The sequence below is a fragment of the Lissotriton vulgaris genome, chromosome 1_1 (genome assembly GCF_964263255.1).
Source record: "Lissotriton vulgaris chromosome 1_1, aLisVul1.2, whole genome shotgun sequence".
Taxonomy (NCBI): Eukaryota; Metazoa; Chordata; class Amphibia; order Caudata; family Salamandridae; genus Lissotriton; species Lissotriton vulgaris.
Window position 1 is genome coordinate 1,072,240,737 of NC_141685.1, and position 15,911 is coordinate 1,072,256,647.

Below are 15,911 nucleotides of genomic sequence, written 5' to 3' on the forward strand. Positions count from 1 at the left end.
GACGGCGGCGAGGGCGTGGTTGGCTGATCGGAGGTGGCGTTTGGGAGGGTAGAAGTTGATTCGGCTGTTGAGGTAGCTCGGGCCCTGGTCGTGTAGGGCTTTGTGTGCGTGGGTGAGGAGGCGGAAGGTGATTCTTTTGTTGACGGGGAGCCAGTGAAGGTCTCTCAGATGTCTGGTGATGTGGCTGGTTCGTGGGATGTCGAGGATGAGTCTGGCTGAGGCGTTCTGGATCCGCTGGAGTCTCTTCTGGAGCTTGGCGGTGGTGCCGGCGTAGAGGGCTTTGCCGTAGTCCAGTCGGCTGGTGACGAGGGCCTGGGTGACGGTCTTCCTGGTCTCGGTGGGGATCCACCAGAAGATCTTCCGTAGCATGCGTAGGATGTTGAAGCACGCCGAGGAGACGTTGTTGACTTGCCTGGTCATGGAGAGGGAGGAGTCCAGGATGAAGCCCAGGTTGCGTGCATGGTCTGTCGGTTTGGGTGCGGTGCCCAGGGCGGGAGGCCACCAGGAGTCGTTCCAGGCGGAGGGTGAAGAGCCCAGGATGAGGACCTCCGTCTTGTCAGAGTTCAGTTTCAGGTGGCTGGTCATCATCCACTCGGCTACCTCTTTCATCCCTTCGTGCAGGTTGGCTCTGGCGGAGGCGGGGTCGTTGGTCAGGGAGAGGATCAGCTGGGTGTCGTCGGCGTAGGAGATTATGCTGAGGTTGTGTTTGCGTACAATGGCCGCGAGGGGGCTCATGTAGACGTTGAAGAGGGTGGGGCTCAGAGATGACCCTTGAGGGACGCCGCAGATGACTTCGGAGGCCTCTGACTTGTACGGTGGTAGGCGGACCTTCTGTGTTCTTCCGTCGAGGAAGGAGATGATCCATTCCAGCGCCTTGTCCTGGATTCCGACGTTGCTGAGGCGCTGTACTAGGGTGCGGTGGCAGACAGTGTCGAATGCCGCGGAGAGGTCTAGGAGGATGAGGGCCGCTGTTTCTCCATTGTCCATCAGGGCTCGGATGTCATCGGTGGCGGCGATGAGGGCGGTCTCGGTGCTGTGATTGGCTCGGAAGCCAGACTGTGAGGGGTCGAGGGATCCGTTCGTCTCGAGGAAGGCGGCCATCTGCTTGTTGACGGTCTTCTCGATGACTTTGGCTGGAAACGGGAGGAGCGAGATGGGGCGGTAGTTCTTGAGTTCGGTGGGGTCCGCTGTTGGTTTCTTGAGGAGAGCGCTGAGTTCGGCGTGTTTCCAGCTCTCAGGGAAGGTGGCGGTGTCGAAGGAGGTGTTGATGATGTCCCGCAGGTGGGGTGCGATGACAGCGTCGGCCTTGTTGAAGACGTGGTGAGGGCAGGGGTCGGTCGGTGATCCGGAGTGGATGGAGTTCATTGTGCGGATGGTGTCTTCGGTGCTGATCGGGGTCCAGGCGTGGAGGGTGGCGGTGGGCGGTGGTTGTTCGGTCATGGTGTGCGTTGGTTGGTTGTTGAAGCTGTTGTGTATGTCCGCGATCTTGTTGTGGAATTATGAAGCGAGGGAGTTGCAGAGGTCTTGCGATGGGGTGATGTCGTTGTTTCCTGCGCTGGGGTTGGAGAGCTCTTTCACGATGTTGAAGAGCTCCTTGCAGTTGTGTGCGTTGTTGTCCAACCGGTCCTTGAATGCTGTTTTCTTGGCGGCGCGGATCAGCTGGTGGTGCTTTCGGGTGGCAAGCTTGAGGGAGGTCCTGTTGTCCGGTGTAGGTTCCCTTCTCCAGACTTTCTCGAGGGTTCGGCAGTTCTTCTTGGAGCTCTTGAGTTCGTCGGTGAACCACGGGGCTTTCTTGCTGCCGGGTCTGCTGGGCGGGGACCTCAGCGGGGCGAGCTCGTCCGCGCAGTTGCTGATCCACTTCGTGAGGTTGTCGGCGGCCTGGCTGGGGTTCGCTGAGCTGGCAGGAGGGTGCTGGCTCAGGGAGGTGGCGAGCTGGTCTGCTGTGATCTTGTTCCAGCTTCTGCGGGCGGCCTGTTGCTGGTGGTGGTGGGTCGTTGTTCTCTTGAAGGTGAAGTGGACGCAGCTGTGGTCCGTCCATTGAAGCTCTGTGGCGTGGCTGAAGTCGATGTCTGGGCTGGAGGAGAAGACTGCGTCCAGTGTGTGTCCGGCGAGGTGGGTGGGGGTGGACACCAGTTGCTTGAGTCCAAGATTGGCGAGGTTGTCGAGCAGGGTGCTGGTGTTGCGGTCGTTGTTGTTCTCCAGATGGAAGTTGAGGTCCCCCAGGAGGATGTAGTCAGCGGAGGGGAGGGCATGCGGGCTGACGAAGTCGGCGATGTCCTCGCTGAATTGTGTGCGTGGTCCAGGGGGTCGGTAGATCAGGGTGCCTCTGAGGGTGGTTTTCGGGCTGGTGTGGATCTGGAAATGCAGGTGTTCGGCGGTGGTCAGGGTGTTGTCGGTGCTGGTCGTGAGACGGATGGTGTTCCTGTGGATGATGGCGATGCCTCCTCCCATCTGGTTGGCGTTGCGGTCCCTCTGGACGATCTTGTAGCCCTCTGGGATAGCGATGGCGATGTCGGGAGCTGAAGAGGCGTTCATCCAGGTCTCCGTGAGGAAGGCAACGTCAGGGGCTGTGGCGTCTAGAAGGTTCCAGAGTTCGATGGCGTGTCTGTGGACGGAGCGGGTGTTGAGCAGGATGCACTTGAGGTGGGTGCTGCTGGCGTTCGACTTGGCGGGTGCTGGTGCGAGGCAGGTCCGGATGCAGGTGAATTTGCAGGCGTGGCAGCTGAAAGGTCCGTGGGTGCGTCGTGGAGTGGCTTGATGGCATTCTGGGAGTCGGCCGGTGTTGAGTGCGATGAGGGTGGCGGCGGAGTACGTCCGGCGGGTCGGTCGGGGTCTGCGTGGGCCAGGGGTCCTGGCGCTGGTCGCGATCCGGTCGCGGACGGGCGCAGACGGGCTTACCTTTGGCGCGCCTTCGGCGCACAATCGGCGCGCCCGCTGCGCGTGACCGCTGCACGTTCGCACGGTCGCCATTTAAGGCGAAGTGCGCGGGTGGGCGTAGCAGCTGGGAGGCGGGAGCGGGGAGGGAACAGAAAGAAAAAAGGGGCGGGGTCAGCGGTGGTGGCGGGAGCGGGGAGGGGAGGAGGAGGGCGGCGAGGTAGGCGGGCAAACAGGAAGGAAAGCACTACCACGGGCAAGAAAAAAGAATACAAACCAGGCACAGGAGGGAAAAAAAACAGCGTTAACACGGGCAGAAACTGACAGGAAAAACAGGCACAAGTGTCGAGCAAAACAAGAAAAAATCCAAAACAGACAACAGCCGAGAGAACCGGCAGCGCGGCAGGCAGCGAGGCAGGGGGCAAGGCGATGGGGCACACGCAGCAGCTGGTGGCCGTGCGGCGCGGGGGTGTCCCACAAGGGATTAGGTTGTTAGTGATCACATAAGCTTAGGAAACATAAATATTGTGTATATATAGATATATATATAAACAATGCAAGTGACCAAGGGGGCGTCATGTTCTTGGAAACCACAATAAGCGATCACAGGCTGTATAAATTGCATTTGTTCTCCCTAGTCCAATTTTTAATTGCATAGGCCTAAATTTCATCTGACTGTTAATTTTTAGGGTCATCATCACGGCATGATGAATGTTGAGCCAATGGACATTTACATCAGAGGGAACAAATTGATTGAATTTAGTTAAAGAAGAGTTGGGCCAAGTAGTGAGTGCTAAACTAGCAGGATGGACACAAAATAATATATTTTCTCAAAAAGCCCTGGTTAGAAGTCCAGGAGGTTCTCAGTACAGTTCAATAGTGGGTCTGTTTGGAAGCGGCAGCTGGGCAGCTTGAATATGTCTGTCCACTGTAAAAATGTGTTGAGTCTCCAGTCAATCGGTTTACCTCATTGCTTCATTTAGTCAGGACTCTGTGTTTCCCACCTTGGCTTTACATTTGAGAAGCAAGTGCAGTCTTGGGGTCAATCGATCAATCAATCAGCATTTATAGTGTGTGACACTGTCACCCTTGGGGGTATCTAGGGTGCAAGGTTTCAGTCGAGAAGCCAGGCCTTGAGGAAACAGCGGGAAGAGGCAGAAAAAGGCAAAACTGAGGGCAGAAAAACGAGCAGGCAGAAAAAGCAAAATAGAGGGCAGAAAAAGGCAAAACAGAGGGCAGAAAAACGAGCAGAAAAGGCAATACAGAGCAGAAAAGGACAAAACAGATGGAGGGAAAAACTAGCAGAAAAGACCAAACAAAGGGCAGAAAAACGAACAGAAAAGGCAAAAAAGAAGGCAGAAAAACAAGTAGAAAAGTAAAAACAGAGGGTAGAAAAAAAGAAAACGGAGGGGCGAAAAACTAGCAGAAAAGGCAAAACAGAGCAAGAAACGAGCAGAGGAGGCACAAACAGAGGGCAGCATGTACACAGGCAGCAGAGAGTAGCGGACTGCAGGCAAACTCGACAGGAGTACTGTCGCAGGGGGGAGCTGGCACGAGGACCTGCTAAATAAGGTTGCGCTGTGGCCGCCATTAAGTGGGTCTTGGGCGGAATGCTGGTGGAGGGAAACTGCGGGAGGAGGGGAAGAGCGAAGAAACTAACAGAAAAAGGCAAAACAGAGGGCAGAAAAACAAGCCAAAAAGGCAAAACAGAGGGTTGAAAAATTAGCAGAAAATACAAAGCGGAGCAGAAGTGGACGAAACAGAGGGCAGAAAAACAAGCACAAAAGGCAATATTGAATGGAGAAAAATGAGCAGAGAAGGCAGAACGGAGGGCAGAAAAACTAGCAGGAAAGGAAAACAGAGAGCAGAATAACAAGCAGAAAAGGCAAAACAACCCGAAACATGTAGAGGAGGCACAAAAAGAGCATCAGGTAGACAGGCAGCAAAGGATAGCGGAGTGAGGGCAAGCTGGATACGAGAACTGTAGCAGGGGGAGCTGGCGTGAGGACCTGCTGAACCAAAATGCATCTCCTGGTCATGATTTATAAGATAAAACCCAGAACTGCATTGGACACCACAGAGGAGCATTGTCCATAATTCTGCCTGATGAAGGTATAATTGATTTACTGAGATATTATGGAAATTGGTGAAGCAATGTGCTTTAATTGAGCAGCTGGAGAACTGGCCTGGCACTATGTGGTTTACTGTAGCAATGTTTTAAAACTGGTGTTTTGGAAGTATGTGGTTCACTGGTGCAATTGTGGAATCTGGAACACTTGTTTTCTGTGCTTTCTGGAACAGTGTTGAACGTAGAATCCTGGTAATATGTGATTTGCATGGGCAATGTGCAAACTGGCTTGGCAATATGAGTGTCATGGGCCAATGTGGAAACCAGGATGATGGTCATGTTTTTTTTTTTACTGCGACAATGTTGAAGCTAACTCTGGCATAGTATTGTGTGCTTAACCACTGCCATACGAAAGTTGTGCATCACTGTAATATTTGTTATTTTCTGGCCATCTTCAAACTTACCTGGCAAAGCGTTATTTACAAGTCGAATGTGGACACTTGCATTCTGGCAGTCTGTGCTTTCCAGGGGTCATTTGGAACGAACATCATGACAACATGTGCTTTGGCAACGTGGAAGCTGCCCGTCCTTTAATGTGTGATTTTCTGGGGTAGTGTGCGAACTGGAATTTTGTGATTGGCTACAGTTATGTGCAAACTAGTATGTTTTGGTTTGGAATATATATTACAGTGACGTATAATAAACACTGGCACCATGGTAATGAATGCTTCCCAGAGACGTTTTTTTACAAACAGGCATCCTTCCATAACATTGACAATGGCAAATGTGTTCTTTATTTAGGGCAGTGCCGAAACTGACATCCAGTCAGTATATGGTAACGGGGGCAGGCCTCTGCTGTCTGAAGCCATGATCTGGTTGCACATCCACTTTGCTGGGCTATGGAGTAGCTAAAAGAGCCCGAGTGTACCATTCCCAATTAACCCCCATGGATGCAGGAGAAGGGACAGTCCCATAACTAACACCTTTCATAGTTGTAGGTCCAACAAGAATTCTGGGTAACACACAGGAAATAGTCCTGGCTACATCACTGCGTAAAGTGCTCCTGGCTACATCACTGCGTAAAGTGTGTATCTAGATTCATTTGATGCTGTTGTCTACGGTCACTGGTACATTTGTGTTTTTTGTGCTTTAATGCTTCCCTGTGCAATATCCTGTTGCTACTGTCTATCCATTTATTTGATTATGCTGCCTGTCCTTTTCTTTAGCAGTTGTCTACAATTATTAAATGCTGCTGTAAACAGTCTTCTCATCAGGTCTATAATTATATGGCACTGTGATTTCAGGTCTCTTGTCCGTAATTATTCCGTACTCTGGCACGTAGTTTCTTGTTGTCTACACCTATTTGTTGTGTTACATATTCTGGAACTTGAATTCTATCATTGCTGTTATTTGCTGCTTTTTTAATGCAAAAACTTAATGTGTTTGCCTATTGCTTGCTGGTATTGAAGTTCACGATTGCATAATGCAGTTCATTTTGCTGTTGTTATTTTGAATTTATATGGTGCTGTCGGCCAGTATCATAGACAATAGTCTGAGTGGTATTGTGGTGTTAGCAGAGTAAACCATATACCTGTATTACTTGAATGTTTCAGACCAGTGGGTTGTGGTTTTGTTAATAATTATTTTATCGCAGCCGTTGTTGTCGATAATTATTTGATATTGTTGCCTGAATTCCTATGACACTAAACTCTACTTGAATATGTTGCCAGGGTTCTCCTTTTGCCGTCATGTACAGTTTAAAATATTGTTAACTTTTGTCTTCTTTACTCACATTTTTCATTTGATTTTATCGCCCTTGCCTAATGTTGTTGCTTCTTGTTTTCTGTTGCTGTTAAATATTAGTGTTGTGGATAAATACTTGATAGGGTTGTCTGTTGTATAAGCTGCTTGTGTTTACAGTTTGAAGCTTTTGACTGTAGTCACCTGTTTCTGTGCTAAATTTTTAATTCAGATGGTTCCATGTTGCTCCTGTTTTCACGGATTACCTAAAAATGTTGCTTGTCGTATATTTTTGATGATGTTGATAATCTGGTGCTGTTAAATTGTGCCACTGTTACTTTAAAGTATTTGGTGCTGGTTCTAAGGGTTTTCCTATTCTCTGTAGTTTTTTGCCTATTGGTTATAATTATTTGATGCGATTTATGCAGTCTTCTGTTGCTGTTGGGTAGATAATTATGTGGTTGTTTGTATTTTTCCATTACTGTAGTCTAAGATTATTTGATGCTGGAGCCTGTAGTTTCTTTCCTGTTCATAGATTTTGTAGTTTCTTATTGTAGCCTTTTGTACTCTGATGCAGCTGTGTATGTTTTTCCTAATATTGTTTGTTTTCCTGTTATAAGTGTTTGTAACTAGTTAATGATATTTTATGTACTCTAGGTTTTTTATTTGCAATTAATATTTCATAATGCTACCTTTTATATCTTAGTGGTATTATCTTAATTATGTGTGTATACTGCCTGAGATCTCCTGCTACTGTTGTTAAGTATTTTCTGCTGTTGGCTCTAGTCTCCTGTTGAGCCTGTCAATAATTATCTGATGTAGTTGCCTGTAGTCTCCTTTTCTGCAGCAATTAATTCTTGGTGTTGTCTACAGTATCCTGTTGCTGCTCCGATTATTTGCGGCTGTTGCCAGTTACTTTCTATCCCTTATAATGACCTGATGCTGCTGTCTAAAGTCTTCTGTTTGGGTTGTCTAGATTGCTTTCCTTTTTCTGGTGTATGCTTTTGTAGTTGTCGCCAATTATTTCTGTAGTTTCTTTTTACTGTTGTCTGCGATTACTTGATACAATTTATTGTAGTCTCCCGTTATGTGTACTTATTTAATGTCTACTTTTTTCTACGACTGGCACTGTTTCTGTTGCTTCTGTTGCCTGCAGGCATCGGGACTGCTGCCTTAAAAATGCCCGAGTCTTGTTTGGTGGTCTCCTTTTGCCTATACATATCTGATTTTTTTTTTTTTTAAATATATTTTTATTGCAGGAATTAGCAAAATGTTACATATACGACCAGCATCATAAATCCAATAAAATCAATGAACTGCATCCCATCTACCCCCCGCAGCACGTTTTGATATACAATCAGTCAGCCCACAGCCCAAAGGTCAGGCGACAACATCCAGTGGGGGCTCAGCAGGGAAGCAAAGCTGGTCCGGATAATCCCCTGTCCGTCATCTGCTTTTCTAAACAAGCCCATAACACCCAAAAGAAAATCCCTCCCACAAAACACTAAATTCCAAAGTAATCCCTCCCCAACCCAACCCCGCCATCAGTGTATGGTAGCAGCCGCAGTAGGATTCATGAGAGGACCCAAGAGGAGAGTATCAGAGATAGAAACCGCAATCGCCTATCGGGACTCGGGGCGCGCTGCACTCTCGCTATCAGAGTCGCTGGGGGCGCAATAGTCCCTGAGGGCCTGTACTAGTGTCTCCCATTCTAGCGCTGCCTCCTGTGCCTTTTCGTTATGTTGTCTCCCAGCCAGTTGGTATCTCAGCGTGCTTTCTCCCGCCGCCCACTTCAAGAGTTCGCTGTGCCACCTGCTCCCAGTCGGACCAGCTCGTGCCTTCCAATTCCTGGTCACCTCTCGTTTAGCCAGGAGAAGCCCCAAATCAATGAATTTACTGGAGATTTTGTTTTTGGGGGTATGTGGAAACCAATGCAAGAGTCCCACCGCCGCATCGACCGATAGGGATCTCCCCGTCACCTCCGTCAGGGTCTTCCCCACTTCCACCCAGTAGGAGGACAATCCCGGGCAGGCCCACAACATATGGAGGAGGTCTGCCTCCGGCGCCGGGCATCTGGGGCAGGTCGCCGAGCTCGTGGCGAAGTACTGTTGGACTTTCGCCGGGGTCAAGTATGCTCGATGGAGTACATAATAGTGGACCAACTGAAAACGGGCGTGGCGCGTCCCCTTCCAAGCCCGCCGCACGAGTTGAGACCAGGTCGTCTCCGGAATCTCCTTGCCTATGTCTGCCTCCCATCGGGCTTTCAAGGTCGTAAGGGGGGTCAGCCCATCATTGATCAGTCTACCGTAGAGGCAAGTGACCGCCTTCACCGTGCCCGCCGCCATCATGACGTATTGGCACACCGGAGACGTAGGAGGTTCCTCCTGTCCGCCTTTCCAGTGCGCCTGGATCGCTCGGACCAGGGCCGAGTGCAATAGGAAGTCTCCGCGGGGAATCTCGAAGCGGTCAATGAGCTCCTGAAAGGGCAAAAGCACCCCAGCCTCATAAAGATCCCCCACCAACTGCAGCCCCGCGTCCTCCCAGTCCGCCAACCGTGACCAATCACCGCCATGGGGCAAGGCCGTCAACATCCCTAAAGGTATTTCAGGCGCATACGGTGTTCGTAATTGGCCCCGGGCGTGGGCTCGGTTCCAACACATGCGAATGGTCTTCTCCTCCAGTGTCAGGTCCTGTAAAGCCAAACGTTGGCGTAGAGCTATGAAGGAGAGAACATGCCTGGCCATCCCCATACCTCTCCTGTCCTCCGGGCCCCGGAATTCCCTGGCAATCTCCTGGGTGAGGGTCTGGAGCTGCGCCGCCAGATAGTATTTCTCAAAGTCCGGCACCGCCAGCCCACCCTCGGCTTTTAGGCCTCATCAGGGTTTTAAGGGCCACCCTTCGGCGGCCCGAGCCCCAGAGGAATCCGACTATTATTGACCGTAGAAGCCTAAATGTGGCCGGCGGGATCCAAATCGGTAGCGCCCGGAAATAATACAACAACCGGGGAAGAGCTACCATTTTGAGGAGAGCGACCCGCCCCGCCAGCGAAAGCGGTAGCGTAGCCCAGAAGTCGATATTACCCCGTAGCGCTCGACTGCATCTGGAAATGTTTCCATCCAGGAGGTCAGACGGTTCATGATAGATATACACTCCCAGATATCTGAAGCAGTCAGGTTCCCATCTAATCTCTCTATTGAGGACTGGGCTGGGGGTGCCTCTGCGAACCAGGAAAAGGCATGTCTTAGCCCAATTCACTCGGAGGCCCGAGACCTCCCCAAACGCCGTGAGCGCCGCCGCAGCCTCATGTAGGGCTACTACTGGGTCCTCAAGGAAGAGCAACAGGTCGTCGGCATATAACGAGATGTAGTGCGGGCCCGAGGGTGTCCAGAAGCCATTGTAATGAGCCCCCGAACGGAGTAGCAGTGCGAGAGGCTCCACTGCCAGCGCGAAGAGAAGTGGGGATAACGAGCAGCCCTGTCTCGTGCCTCTTTCCACCGGGTACTGTGAGGAAATTAACGGACCCGCCCGAACCCTGGCCGATACGGAGGTATACAAGACCGCGGTCCATCTGATGAACCCCTCGCCGAGGCCGAACCGCCGCAACACAGCGTGCAGGTAGCCCCATTCCAGGCTATCAAATGCCTTCTCCAAATCTACCGATAGGACCACCGGGCAAGGAGCGTCCGCGAGCGGTTCACCCAGCAAGCGGAACAACCTACGGATGTTCATTGTCGTGTTGCGCTTGGGGATGAACCCAGCCTGGTCTTCGTGTACCAGGGAGCTCATGTGGCCCAGCAGTCTCGAGGCCAAGATGCTGCTCAGAATCTTATAGTCGACCGTCAGCATCGATAAGGGACGGTAGGACGCCGGATCGGCCGAGTCCCGTCCCGGCTTGAGAAGGGGAACCACCAGGGCCTCGCGCATCGAGCCGGGGAGTCGGCCAAGCCTCTTCGCCTCTTTATATACGATCACCAGTCTCGGAGCCAGGAGGTCGGCATAGGCCGCGTAAAATTCCACAGGAAGACCGTCTAGACCCGGGGTCTTATTCCGCGCCATCTTTTTAATGGCGCTGCGGATCTCCCCCAGTTCGATATCGGCCCCCAGGGCTTTCGCCACGTCAGGTTCCACCGCTGGAAGCACCAGGGGCCTCAGATAGTCCTCGAGAAGGTCAGGGTCTTTGGCAGCACGACTGCGATATAGCTGATCGTAATAGTGCCGGTAGCAGCTTAGAATCTCCGGTTGAGTGTGCACCATGGTCCCGTCCGCCATGCGCATGGACGTCGTCAGTGAGGTCTGGCGCGTAGGGTTAGCCAGCCATGCCAGCAATGCGCTCGATCTATCCCCTTCTGCGAGGGACCGAACCGTATAGGCCTTATAGTCAAAGCAGCGCAGCCGCTCGACCTCTGCCGCCACCGCCTCCTTCGCCTCTGCCGTGCGCCCCTGAAGTTCAGGGTGCCCGAGGCGGCGGAGTTCCAACTCACGAAGCCTCCGATCAGCCACATCTAAGTCATCAAGGATAACCCGCCTCATACCTACCTTCTCGGTGATGCAATAACCCCTCACCACCACCTTAAACGCGTCCCATTCCAGCGCTCTCGAGCTCGCAGTGCCCCTGTTGGACGCGAAATACTCCTCGATCTTATCCCCCAAGTCCGCTTTGAATACAGTGTCCTCGAGGATCTCAGGACGTAATTTCCAGGTGGGCACCGCCGGCGCCCCCGGAAACCAGCGAAGGGCCAGCAGGAGGGGGTTATGGTCCGAGATGGTCCTAGTCAAGTATTCGGAACGGATCGCCGCTGAAACCAGTTCAGTCGAGCCAAGAAACCCGTCCAACCTAACGTGCAACTCGTGTAGGCCCGAAAAGTAGGAGTAGTCTCTAGCGTCGGGGTGTTGCGCTCGCCAAATGTCCGTCAGACCCCAACGTACCTGCCAGTCCCTGCGACCTTTAGCCACCCGGCGGACCGGAGAATCAGGGAGGGGCGGGTGCGAGCGATCGGTCTCCACATCCACTACCGAATTGAAATCCCCACCGAGCAGGAGGGGCCCCGTGAAAAAGTGGGCCAACGAGCCCGATAACCTAGAAAGGAAGGCAATCTGGTCCATGTTAGGTGCGTATACACAGCAAACGTTCAGGTCCCTCCCCCCCAGAGTGCCCGAGATGGCCACGTATCGCCCCTCTGGATCCACTACTGAGTTTGTGACCTGGAAGGGAACCCCAGCTCTAATCCAGATCAGCGCCCCCCTGGCATAAGCGGAGTACGACGTGCAGAAGACCTGCCCTCTCCACCTACGCTGTAGCGCCGCCCCTTCCGCCTTGTTCAGATGGGTCTCCTGCAGCAGCGCCATTTGTATTCCCCTACGCACTAAATAAGCATGGACTTTGTGCCGCCTAGACATGGTATGAAGCCCCCGCACGTTCCAAGTAATACATTTCACATTAGCAACGTCAGCCATTGTCCCATACTGTTTGTGCAAAGTCTCCCCATCCGGGTCCCAACAAAGAGCGAACAACAATCAACCTAGCACTGATGGCGGCCATATCCCCCAACCAAAACTCAACAACTCTTATACTAATCAAACTCCCGCCCACCCTCCCCAGAACAGGACCCAAATAGCTCCATCTAGTTCCCATCCAAACCATGCCCTCAGAAAACCCTTCGTCCCCAACTAATCCCACGGTTGCCACCGTAGGAAGGCCTTAAGGGCCAGGTGCGGGCTGGGTGGTGGCAGTGGGCCCTCGATGCCCTGGCTACCAGGACTAAAGCAAGCCCAAAACAGCATCGGAAACTCTCGGGGCAAAAGCAAGGCACCCCACCCCCCTTTTCTCCGGAGATCATGCTGAACCAACGGCTCCCGCCACCCCCGATACGGGCCCCCACCCAAAAGGATGCAGCTCACCCCGTCAACCCTGTCCATCCAGAAGGTCCTCAACCGATTTCGGCGTGATCACCGGTGTGTTGATGCTATCAGTCACCGAGTCCTCCGATTCCGTCGATGCCCCCTCGTCCCCAGGGTTCTCTTCTTCTGCAATGGCATCATCTCGTGAACCAGACAGCGCAGACAACACCTCTAGTACTCCCTTCCGCTCCGTCGATGTCTCCGCAATCGAGGGGCCGCCCGATCGGCCCCGGCGACTCCGTATCCTCTTAGATCGCCGTCGCTGTCCCGGTTCCACCGCTGGCTGAGGTGCGGAGGTGAAACCATCTTTCCCAGCTCTATAAAGTTCAAGCCAGCTACAGACATCCTCCGGGGTATCAAAAAATTGAGTCTTGTCATCGACAATGATGCGGAGCTTTGCAGGAAATAGGAGCGAGTACTGGATGCCCTCGCTCCGGAGCTCGCGCTTGACCGCTAAGAATGAAAACCGCCTGCGTTGGGTTTCGTAGGTGTAATCCGGGAAGATATTCACCTGGCTGTTCTCCACCTTGAAGGGGCCATTATGTCTAGCGGCATTGAGGATGAGGTCCCTGTCGCGAAAATGCAGTAGGCGCGCCACCACCGGACGCGGTGCACGGCCCTGTTGCGGTGGCCTTGCTGGGACTCTATGAGCTCGTTCAAGGGTGTAGAAAGAGGATAAGCCCTCCGGGGCCACCGTGTCGCGGAGCCAGGCTTCCAAGTAGGCCACCATGTCGCCATCCTCGATCTTCTCCGGCAGGCCTACCACTCGGATGTTGTTGCGCCTGTTACGGCCTTCCGCATCCTCCGCTCGCTGCTCCAGGGCAGAAATTCGGGATAGGGCATCTTTCATTGTCGCGGCCAAGGATCGCTGCGCCGGCTCCAAGGTTTTCACCGAGCCTTCCACTTCTGTGACCCTGTCCGACAGCTTGCCGTGATCCGCCCTAAGGAGGCCCAGGCTCGTCGCCACCTGGGCAATGTCCTGCTGAAGGGCCGAGCGTGTGGTCGCAATCGCCTCCAGGACGCGGTCAAACTGGTGCTGCAACGGCACACCATCAGCACTTCCCGGGTCTCCATGGCCCTCCTTGTCCGGAGTCTCCGAGTCAGAGGCGGCCGGGGTGGTCCCCTTGGCTCCTCTCGGCTTCCCCATGTCGCGAGAGGCACACAGTGTGGATTCAGGTAAAGGCGCCACCGAGCGCGGGCGTCGGCTATAACTCTCCCGACTGCTGGTCCTCTGATTGAGGGCTGGTGTTCCTCTTCTCCAGGGCCAGGTGGATCTCCACAGGTTCGGCTCGCGCCACCACCGCGCCGTCGGAGAGCACTGAGGAGGAGGCGGAGACACTCGGCGCCAGGCCGGGCAGGCCTGTCCGGTTAACGAGGACCCGGAGCGAGGGTCACCCCCACCGTTAGAGACTTTATGGCGCCAGGGGGTTGTGCCTCCCATGGGATCGGGTCGATCGGGGGGGATGCAGCCAAGTGCTGCGTCGGGGGTCGGCACCACCGTCAGGACCTCCAGGCGTCCGTGTGCCGGGGTTCACTATGGTAGGGGGCATCCGACCATCCAGGCGCAATCACCAATGCCAGAGTCTCATCAGATCAAAGTCCAGCTCCCCACTTTCCAGGAAGACAAAAGAGCGGAGGGCCCGCTGTAACCTGCGACGGTCCACCAGTCTAATGGTCCCGTCCGAGGGAACAATGGGGTCCGGGCGCCATGTTGGGTCGCTCTCCTCGGGACCACAAACTTCGAGTTTCGGACGGATCGCCACCCGTCCAGGCTGCGCCAGGTGCTTCAGTAGGGTCCAGTCGGGCCGAACAACGATTTGCGGGGCTAGGGTGCCCCGCGGCCTCCGATTAACAGGATAAACCCGGGCTCAGTCCCGGAGCCGAGCTCTCAGGCGACCATCGCCATCGGCGCCCAAGCCACGCCCCGCCTATACATATCTGATGCTGTTTGTTTGTAATTATTTGATGCCATTCCCGTAGTCTTCATGTTGCAGCTGTATATAATTGGTTAATGTTGTGGTTTGTGGTGTCCTGTTGCTGTAATTAGAATTATATAATGTTGTCTTCAATTATTTGCCTCACTGGTTTCATGTTGTACTTGTCTGTAATTATTTGATGCTGCTGTTGCTTCTGTCGATAAGTGGCTGAAAATGTTTTGATAGTCTTCTGTTACCTATAGTTATTTGGTGGTGTTGTTTCTGTTTGTATTTCCATTTCATTGTAGTCCTCAATCAAATGATGTTGTTGCTTACAGTTTCTGTTAATGTCTGTAATTAGTTGAAGTTATTGCGGTTTAGCTTTTGCGTTCTTAAATTATTTTATGCTTTTGCCCAGAATTAGTTGATAAGCATCTGCTGTCATGTAACTGTGGTTTGTAGTTATTGGACACAGTCGCTATTGATTGTGATTATTTGGTGCTGGTGTCGTTAGCTTCTTCCAGTTGTCTACAGTGCAATGCATTTCCCCCACTTCCTTTTCGGTTGCCTATAACTGTTTGATAGCCCATGGTAGTGGCATTGTCTTTGATCACTTTATGTTGTTGCTTGTAGTTCATAATAAAGATACAGTTTTGATGACATCATGTAGTCAGTCACCTGCTATTGTTACTTTTTATTTATTCAAAGTTATTGCATTGAGCCACTTGTTGAGTGTGTCTGAGTTTATTTTTAGGTCAGTCTTCGAGACAGCATTAGCTGTCTCCTTAGCCTCATGTAATAAAAAACACAAAAACTACATACATGTATACTTTGGGTCAGCCCTATTCATCCGTTGATCTTCTCAACTGTCCTTCACGATTTGCTTCACCCAGTTGCAACATGGGGCAAAGGGTCAACCCGCTTCAGCCATTGACCTGTCTGGCAGCTTGACAGCATTTTTCCTGCTCACTTGTGAACATCCGCTTGAGAACAAGTGCACTTTTAAGTGCCAAGGCTGGCATGATATTACATTACATTGTCAATGTTTTTTGACTTCCAAGTTTTGTTCCTTTTTTTAGTTACCATTGCGTGTTCAAATTATTTGTTCAGGTTTCAGTACTTCTAAGCCAGAAAGAACTTTTCTTTGAGCTAATAAGAATCATATTTTTCTGTGATATGCATTAAAACTGAAAAGAGTCTCTAAACCTGTTGTGTATGTATACCTGCCTGCTACAAAGCATCCATACTGTCCCGTTAAAATTATGTGATGTTTATTTTATTTTTAAAGATGAAAAAAATTTAGCAAGCCTATGGCCTCCATGTTTAGTTGACACATCCTTTCATTCCTTGTTTTATTTTATGACAGATCCTAGCAATAAAAAAAAAGAAATTGCACAAGCTTGCCAATACCAGAC

At 52.0% G+C, this 15,911-nt stretch overlaps 1 protein-coding gene across 1 annotated transcript in view; it reads left to right on the forward strand.

Annotated features, from left to right (window-relative positions):
- Positions 1 to 15,911, forward strand: part of CACNG2 (calcium voltage-gated channel auxiliary subunit gamma 2) — a 370,168-nt gene that overhangs the window by 213,068 nt on the left and 141,189 nt on the right. The window lies entirely within an intron of this gene.